The sequence below is a fragment of the Odocoileus virginianus genome, chromosome 8, assembly GCF_023699985.2.
Source record: "Odocoileus virginianus isolate 20LAN1187 ecotype Illinois chromosome 8, Ovbor_1.2, whole genome shotgun sequence".
In the NCBI taxonomy this organism is placed as follows: domain Eukaryota; kingdom Metazoa; phylum Chordata; class Mammalia; order Artiodactyla; family Cervidae; genus Odocoileus; species Odocoileus virginianus.
Genome location: NC_069681.1, coordinates 41,121,459 through 41,131,632, shown reverse-complemented (window position 1 = coordinate 41,131,632; position 10,174 = coordinate 41,121,459). Strand labels below are relative to the sequence as shown.

Genomic DNA, 10,174 nt, shown 5'->3' with positions numbered 1-10,174 from the left:
ACAGCAAAAGATAAATAGAAATTTGATGACTAAAGAACTCTTCATCGAAACATCATAAAATAAAAAGAAGAGCCACAGACTAGAAGTATTTGTGGCACATAAGTACTCAGATACATAAAGAACATCTACACATAAATAAGAAAAAATTAACATAATAAAAATAACACTTAATCCTCACCAACCCAAGTACTCTAAAAGATGAAAAACAACTAGAACCATTTATTTAGTGTCAATAGAACTTATTCTTGAACAAAAACTAAGCAAATTGCAAACAAACATAAAGTATAATTTCAATTACATGAAGTTTCAAAACAGAACTTAGGGCTTCTCTGATGGCTCAGCTGGTAAAGAATCCGCCTGCAATGCAGGAGACCTGGGTTCAATTCCTGGGTTGGGAAGATCCCCTAGAGAAGGGAAAGCTATCCACTCCAGTATTCTGGCCTGGAGAATTCCATGGACTGTAGAGTCCACGGAATTGCAAAGAGTTGGACATGACTAAGTGACTTTCACTTTCACTTTTCAAAACTTAGAAAACTAAGCCATATGTCAATTAGGGAAATGAACATATGCAGTAAAGCCATTTAAAAAAAAAAACAAAAAACACAAAGTATAAGGTCATGATTAAAGTACAAGCCAGGTAGTGATTACCTCTGATGGATACACTAGGGAATCTGAAGATAATGGTTTGTTCTTTTTTTTTTTTAATTTGGTTCAATATCTCCTAGTTCTTGCTATCTGACATCTGTTTTTAAAATATCCTTTGTAACTATTCAAATAGTAAGCACAATTTTCAAGAAGAGTTTAGATACGCTCCTAGACTGACTCTAAGTAGCCATAATAGTTTGCCAATAATTTCCCAGAAATGGTACACTGGCTCCACAGCCTAGACAGAATATTTCATAATATTTGGAACTCAGCAATTTCTGGCAACCACAGCCCTTTCATAAACTTACATGGTGTATTATTGGCAGAAGATTATAACTGCAAATCAAGAGGAAGCCCTTCTGATGGACCTTGGAATGGCCAATGATTAGTCATGAATTATTATGGATTTTAAAAGAAATGTACTCACAAAGGACAAACTTCTCAGCACAGAGTAAATTCTAACAAGGCACCCTAGAAACCAAACCAATGAGATATTATATCACTGTCTTATGAAGATAGATGTGTGAACTGATTTTTATGAACTAAAGGTGGCTTCCTTTTATCTAGCTTAACAATGATCATAAATTGATTGTGCAATATTAAATCTCAAGTGAGAAAGAGAAGCAATCTCTTCTGTACTAAAGTTTCTGCACCAGAAGTGGCTGAAGGCTTCCAGTGGAGGGCAGGAAGGAGTTCCTGATACACTGATTCTACTTCACACCTCTCCTGTTCCCCAAATATTACTTAATAGCCTGCTTCTACCTGAAGTTCACATCTCATGTTTAATATCTCTAGAAAGGAGACAACCCTTTAGAGAAAGAGTTTATAACATCTCTCCTGAGAGAAATAAATCATAGAATGAGTCAAGTGAAGAGAAAAAAGATGAAAGAGTCTTAAGTCCAAAATCATCTGACTTCAAGACTGAGGGCAACAGGGAAACATGAGGCATTTAAGCAGGGAAGGAGTTACCGCAAGAGGAAGAGACAAGCAAGGAAAAGATTATTCCAGCTTGTGAAGCAAATTTCATCTATTTTTTCACATTCCAACATTTCGTGAACTTCCCAGATGGCTCAGTGGGTAAAGAATCTGCCCACAATGCAAGAGACACAGGAGACATGGGTTCAATCCCCGGTTCAGGAAGATCCCCTGGCGTAGGGAATGGCAATCCACTTCAGTATTTCTTGCCTGGAAAATCCCATGGACAGAGGAACATGGTGGGCTACAGTCCACGAGGCCACAGGGTCAGACACAACTGAGTACACACACACACATTTTATATTATAATAATTCATTAAGACTCTTATAAACTCTGCATTCCTTGAGCTAAAAAGGTTGCAATAATTCGCAGGGAGAAGCAAATTATGCTTGTTGTCAACAAAGATGTATGAACTGACTGCCAAAAGCCAGGATTTTGATTGAGGGGGTAAAGGTAATGAGTGGTATTTTCCTAAATATTCTTTATTTAGTTGACCTACAAAGAAATTTTTTTTCTTCTAGATCTACATATTTCCATGAAAACCTTAGTCTGTAACTTTATCTAGATACCAAGAAAGAAAATCAACCTGTCTGGATATTTGAGTACCCACCTTTAACATGTTATCTATTTCTTGATAATTATTGAATATGAAAAATGAAATAAACATTCAGTTCAGTTCAGTAGCTCAGTCGTGTCCGACTCTATGTGACCCTATGGACTGCAGCACACCAGGCTTCCTTGTCCATTACCAACTCCTGGAGCTTGCTCAAACTCATGTCCAGCGAGTTGGTGATGCCATCCAACCATCTCAACCTCTGTCATCCCTTCTCCTCCTGGCTTCTATCTTTCCCATCATCAATGTCTTTTCCAAGGAGTCAGGTGTTTGCATCAGGTGGCCAAAGTATTGGGAGTTTCAGCTTCAACATCAGTCCTTCCAATTCAGGACTGACTTCCTTTAGGATTGACTGGCTTGATACTTGCAGTCCAAGGGACTCTCAAGAGTTTTCTCCAACACCACTATGAAGCATTTAAACTCTACTGCTAATACACAATCAGACACTATGAGGTCACAGTCTATATGGCAGTCACACGTGGCTATGGAGCACTTCCCACATGGCTGGTATAACTGAAGAACTAAGCTTTAAATTTAAATTTGAAAAATAACACTGAATTTCATTGTTGGAAAAAAATTTAAGTATGCTTAGAATAATTTGAGTATATGAATCTGCATTTTCAACTTTTAAATTTTATGTTATATACAAGTTAAGGATGTCTCATAAAAATTTAGCATCCAAACTGTGATGCAGTTTCAGTACATATTGGATTTCAAAGATCCTGCACCAAAAAAAAAGCATGAAATGTCATTATCAATTTTTAAATTGATTACACACTGAAATGAGGGTATTTTTTATATTTGGGATCAAATTAAATACATACATATTACTAAAATTTATTCCAATGATTACTTCTTACCTTTTGTGATATGGCTCCAGGAAAAATGTAAATGTCATGTGCACCTCTCATTATATTTCTGTATTTCTGTACAGCTATGAAGGGGAAATTTGGTACTGTAGAATATGTACAAAATTTGACACTGAGTAAAATTTAAGCCTGGGATCCTTCAGTTTATATGTGTGTGAACAAATCTCTTAACCTCTCTGAACTTTATTTTTTATGTAAATCAAAGTAATAATGTTGAACAAACAAGACTGTTGTAAGGCTTCAATAAAATACCTTATGTAATGGCCTTTAGAGAGTCCCAAAGTACTGGGCAAATGTCAGTTACTTTTGAGTATTTTATTTTTAATCAAGGGTACATTTGAATTGTAAGCTAAATGAAGGTTTAGAGATAAACGACCTTCTGTTTAATCACTGTGAAAAGCAAGGTGGGCCCTAAACTGTAAAACTATGCCAAGAAGTTTCCAGAATGCTAACAGCCTATTTTATAACAGAAGTCCAAAGTGCTGATTTCTAAGGCAGAAAAAGTCTGGTTGTCTAATATTTGAGCCACCCTCGTGGTTGCCGTTAACACTCTAAAGCTATTGCCTGCAACCCACTTTAGTAAATTTGTTTTATTAGCGAGTTGAGGAGAAAAACAGCCGAATAGAGTATAAGGCAATTGAGGACTTCGGTAGGTGCCAAAGTGAATCAAGTTCTGTTTTCTTCTCAGGACCAGCACAGGAGAGGAACTGTATGTACAATAAACAAAATTAAATAGTAGTTTCATTCATCTCATTTAACAGATTAATCACCACTGGAAGAGTGGACTGGTAAAATGTTTGTATGTACTGGAAAAATCTGACAAAAATTTACAAGGCTCTTCTAAATATTAAGACACAGAGGTGACGAAAATAACTGAGCAGCCAGCATGTTATAGAAAGTCTCACTTTAAAAGTGATGTGGAAATAAACTAGCTCTCTTACATACCGTAATCAACTAATATATGTAAGTCATAGCGTCTCTGTTCATCAATGATATGCCAATAAATTGATTTATGTAGCCCTGTTTTGCATTGCAAAACCTTAGTCAACAATGTCAACAGCAACAGCGTGGGTAAAAGACTTTATTTACAGCAGCTTCCTAACCAAATGCATTCTACTGCCAATCCTCGAGCTTTGTCCAAAGTCTACAGTGTAGACTGAAATTATTTACTACAGAAAAGGAACTTGTCCTTCTTAGCTTACATTATATCTTATTATGTGTACTCTTTCTTTTCAAGAACTGTTAACTCTTTTCTTATCAATTGTAAAATTCACAGTTAAAGTACCTCTAGAGTGATGACCTTGACTCTCTATCATATTTCTGAATGATTCTGAGGTACAGGTAGATTCAAATTACAAGGTTTCAGCAATAAACTCCCTTCTTCTTTTGGTAGTATTGGAAATATAATTCTTGATCATTCACTTCTAGTTTCCTAGAACACCATAAACCCCTTAGACAGCCAGAGGCTAAGCCACTATAATTCTTTCCTCTGCCCTTTCTGCTAGACACCACTAAATGAACTATCTAAGCACCAATGTTGGTACCTTAGTTAGTTTCTGGTCTAATGAGATCATTCTATGTTAAGCATAGCTGGAAACACTGTGACTTTTGAATTCTCTTCCTTTGGAAGCAAGTAATAATGTAAGAAAAAGGACAAATATTATAAAATTAGTATGATAAATAAGATGGTTCACTTTTAAAAATTACCATGTAGGAAGAAAAATATAAAACTTTCCAAGAATGCTTTAAGCATTTTACATTTGTTTTCATTTTTAACAGTAGTACAAATAGTGAACATTTACTGAACATCATGCCAAGTGACAAAGATGAGTTATTTTTTATTCTCATAACCATCCTAGAATATAGGTACTATTATTATTATATCAACTTCATGGCTTCTTGGCAATTTAAAGAGACTAAAACCTCACACGATTGCTGTGTGGGAGAATTCATTCTTTAGGCACCCAGGATGAGAGAGGTTGCATGCATGCATGTATATGTGCAGGCATGCTCAGTCAATTCAGTTCAGTTGCTCAGTCATGTCCAACTCTTTGCAACCCCATGCATCGCAGCACACCAGGCCTCCCTGTCTATCACCAGTTCAGTCAATTCAGTCCTGTACAAATCATGGTGACCCTATCGACCACAGCCTACCAGGTTCCTCTGTCCATGTGTGTCTCCAGGCAAGAATACGGGAGTGGGTTGTCATGCCCTCTTCCAGGGGATCTTCCCAACCCAGAAATCAAACCTGAATCTCTTACATCCCCTGCATTGGCAGGCAGGTTCTTTACCACTAGCGCCATCTGGGAAGCCCTCCATCTTTATACGTGCTTCTAAAATGTTAGTCTTGGAGAAGGGAACATAGTGATCCTGCACTGGTTTCTTTAAGCTTGCACCTTGAAATGACACATATTTCTACTCAGATTTCATCGGCTAACACAAATTACTTGACCACATCCAACTTCCAAAGGAGAGACAAAATGAAATTCTCCCTTGTTCCCAGAATAAAAACTGGAACCATGTAAACAGCCCTAATGAATGCTACACATAATTAAAGATATGCTACCTAAGCGACTTTGTTCTGGTCTAGGAGTTATGTGAACAAAATTTAATATTATACACTTTAACCTGTAACTGCATCCCAATTCCTGTAGTTTACTGTCTGTCATATTCTATACTTTCAATGTACAGATAAACTTCCCTAAGAAATTGCAGTCTATAACTTGGAATCCAAGAATAGACACTTATCTTGAAAATCCCTCTTTATTTTTCTCAACGGATAAGTGAACCAGAGACTTGGAGATGCTCATAATCATCCACTTCTTCAGTTTTCTCCTTAAATATTCTTTCCAAATAGATTACTGTTTTTGTTTAGTCACTGAGTTGTGTCTGACTCTTCACAACGCTGTGGACTAGAGCCCACCAGGCTCCACTGTCCATGGGAGTCTCCAGGCATGAACACTGGGGTGGGTTGCCGTTTCCTTCTCCCCTCTTCCCAACCCAGGGAGCAAACCCACGTCTCCTTGCATCAGCAGGCAGATTCTTTACCACTGAGCCACCAAGGAAGCCAAAAATAGATAATACTCCACAAATGGCCTTCAAGTTGGTGTTCTTAGGCTTCACCTAAATCATAAATACAATTTTAAAAATTAATCATCTCAGTCCCTCCCCTTAGTTTCTTTACTTCCTTTTTCATACAAGTGTTAAATAAGTAATTCTTTTCTTTCTTTTCTCATCTTTTCTTTCTTTGGAATTATGTGCCACCTAGGAATTGCTGCATAAGGGATGTAGAAATTTCTGTGAGTGCTATTTAGGGGTGGTCCTGACGACCTTCACATATTAATTTACATTAATAGCTTTAATACTATTTTCTATTAAATTTTCATATACTTGTTTAATAATTCCCTGGAGAAGGAAATGGCAACCTACTCCAGTATTCTTGCCTGGAAAATCCCATAGACGGAGGAACCTGGTAGGCTACAGTCTATGGGGTCACAAAGAGTCGGACACAACTGAGTGACTTCACTTTCTTTCTTTCTTTAATAATTTCCTGTCCTATAAGCTTTAAAAATATTTCACATCCTGCAGTGTTTGGTTGGCATTGTGGAATCCTTCTCTCCACATTCTTCCCATGATAAAACCATAAAATATTTTAAATGTCCTCTGTGATATTTTGTTCATTTATTGAAACCTGAGAGTATATGAACTTAACATTTGGGCAATGACTAGAATGGTTATAGAATAAATAATTCAGAAAATAAATATTAAAATCCTGTGAGGCTAAATTTTTGCTGTTCTGTGTGGTGAAAACGTAAAATAGCTTGAGTTATTTTGTATGGTGTCTGATGCAAAAAAAAAAAGCTCAAAAGGAAAAAGGAAGAGAAATATCAAATAAAAAAACAACCAGAATTAATTCTTTTCAATTCTGCTTCGCTCAACCAGTTTCCTTAGCATTTTAATTCTGACTACATGTTAATCACCTTATTCTTTTGATTAAAAAATGTGATTTCTTTAACAATTTTTGACTGCCTGTTGTAGCCTACATACAGATTTTTTTCCTACTAGAAATGATTTAAAAGTTAATGTGGCCATCACTACATTTTAAGGATAAAGTTCTTTATTTAATTACATTTTTAAGTGCAACAAATGATATCATCACTAGTCTCAGTTCAGTTCAGTCATTCAGTTGTGTCCTACACTTTGCAACCCCATGAACTGCAGCATGCCAGGCCTCCCTGTCCATCACCAACTCACCGAGTTTACTCAAACTCATGTCTATCATGTCGGTGATGTCACCCAACCATCTCATCCTCTGTCGTCCCCTTCTCCTCCTGCCTTCAATCTTTCCCAGCATCAGGGTCTTTTCAAATGTCGGTTCTTTGCATCAGGTGGCCAAAGTATTCGAGTTTCAGCTTCAGCATCAGGCCTTCCAGTGAATATTCAGGACTGATTTCCTTTAGGATGGACTGGTTGGATCTTCTTACTGTCCAAGGGACTCTCAAGAGTCTTCTCCAACACCACAGTTCAAAAGCATCAATTCTTCGGCGCTCATCTTTCTTTATAGTCCAACTCTCACAACCATACAAGTCTACTGGAAAAACCATAGCTTTGACTAGACAGACCTTTTTTGGTATAGTAATGTCTCTATCTTTTAATATGCTGTCCAGGTTGGTCATAGATTTTCTTCTAGTTTTAGACTAGTCTAAAAACATGATAAAAGCAACTTATGAAAATTATGTTCCATATCTTAACTGGAAACTGTTCCAAAATATAATAGTGATTTTTCTTTTATTAATCTTTGTCATCGGAAGTAATGTCAATGTAAATGATTTTATTTTAGTAATTTTATGAATAAAATTAACTATTTCTGATTAAAATCTGTGGTGCCTGACACTAAATTTCCAAAAAATTCTAAGCATACAAGTAGATATATATGAAGATATTGAATTTTTAATATTTATGTTACTTATATTCTAAAATAAATCTTGGTGTATAGTAACTTTAACTTAAAATAACATGATCTACATTAATCCAAAGTTCCAAAGATACAAGAATTTTTTAATTTCTCTTCATGTTTATCAGTTTTTCTTTTTCCTCTCACCTGAAGTGTCTGGGAACAACATTGGCCCTCTTGAGATTATTTTTGTGAGACTTAAGAGAGTTTCCATTACATTTTATTAATAAACATGAGTAAAAATGACTAGAGAGACAAGTTCTACACAAAGGCAAAAAAAATATTTGGGACTGAGATATATCGCAGTATCTCAAAAAATAAAACTGGGAATATCCAACAAAACATTTCCATTAAAGCATTTATTTTAATATGTTCAATTCTATTCCACTGTGTGAGATGTTTTTTAAAAGAACAAGCACTGTTATCATGTAACAGTACCTTCATTATTCTGTGGCAGACAGTGTACTGACAGATTTACAGGATCTCATTCAGCCTTCATGTCAAGCCTGAAACATAGGTATTTTTGCCCAGATTTAAAATATGACCAGACATCCCTGGTGGTCCAGTGGTTAAGACTCTGCAGTCCCAATGCAGGGGGCCTATGTTCAATCCCTAGTCAGGGAACTGGATCGACCATGCCTCAGCTAAGAGTTTGCATGATGCAAATAAGGATCAAAGATTCTGTGTGCTGCAAGTAAGAACTGGGACAGCCAAATAAATAAATAATATTTTTAAAAATAAAATATGGCCAAACTAGGTGCAAACAAAAGAAACTCGCCCAAGCTTAAACTTACCAAGACTTCAAATAACTGAAGTATTTTATTCAATATGAACTAAGCAGAATTTTTTCTATATGGCTTTGTGTAATCTTTGATACCTGGTCAATTAAATTCTTTCACACTAAATTAAGTACGTTTCTTTTTCCAAAATACATTTTCCCTACCTTTGCCCAGTGATTTCATCATTTATGAGGGTGCTAACAAGATCATAAGGGTTTGAAGAAATATTCTTAGCAACACTGAAGATGGAGTCACACATTGTCTTTTGCAGAACCGAACAGGACTCTACTTTTGTCATCCAGGATTTCCAACATTTACTAATAGTTAAAAAATATCCTTCAAATGTTTAATAAATTTCCCAGAATTCATGTTAGTTCCCATATAAACTATCAGAGTCATGGATCCCTCAGAATACCCTGGGGTGTTAGTGCTGTTGGCTTGAGAGCATACTTGCAAGATGCGATCAGGCAAATGGTGGTTTCTATTCATGGCCTTGGATCAGAATCCTAGAACACCCAGGAAAGCTGCGCTAACCTCTGTCAATAGTACTTTAAAATGAAAAGGTAACATACATTTGGCACTTGAGTAATTTTTTCTGAGAGTTTGACCAGATATATGATACAGGGAAAGCTGTAATGTATTTCATAACCAACCTTCAGTATAATCAGGAGCTTGGCTTTGTATGCTTTGAGTGTATTTATAATTATACCATTATAAAGGGATGAAAAATTATACTCAAGGATTTAGATTTAAATAGTTACTAGAGGACAAGTATAGGAAAATGTTAATATTTTTAAATAGCAAATATATTATCATTATGTTCTTTTTGCTTAGCTTTCTTGAATATCCTTAAGTAAGTGATAGATACAGAGATACTTAGCTACACAGACACATACAGGGACAAATTATCTGTTGGCTTTTGACATTTGAGATACAAATATATATATATATAATGTGTGTGTGTGTATATATATATAACTCTGATAAATTCAGGAACTTTTAAAGCTTCAATTTTTACTTCTGAATTAAATTGATAAGATTGACTGGAGCTTCCTAGGGTAACAAAAAATATCATAGCTCATTCAATTCATCATAGTTAATTAAGTTAGCTACGTGAACAAACTCCATGTCTATATTTAAGTAACCTGAAATAAGACACTCCTCAGGGAGCTCAAAAAATAAATAAATAAATAAAAACAAAGTCCTACTCTCTGCAAGAAAATAGGTGGAGGCCAGATCTTTTAGAGTTTTCACAGAAATAAACAAATAACTGGATAACCTGCTGTAAATATCCATTTGAATATAAAATAGTTTGGCAGGTAAGAATGTTACCTTGTT

At 35.7% G+C, this 10,174-nt stretch overlaps 1 non-coding gene across 1 annotated transcript; it reads left to right on the top strand.

Annotated features, from left to right (window-relative positions):
* The first annotated feature begins 8,608 nt into the window (after positions 1-8,608).
* Positions 8,609-8,681, top strand: TRNAG-CCC (transfer RNA glycine (anticodon CCC)). The gene has a single exon. It is a non-coding gene; the product is annotated as a tRNA-Gly (tRNA).
* The last annotated feature ends 1,493 nt before the right edge of the window (positions 8,682-10,174 follow it).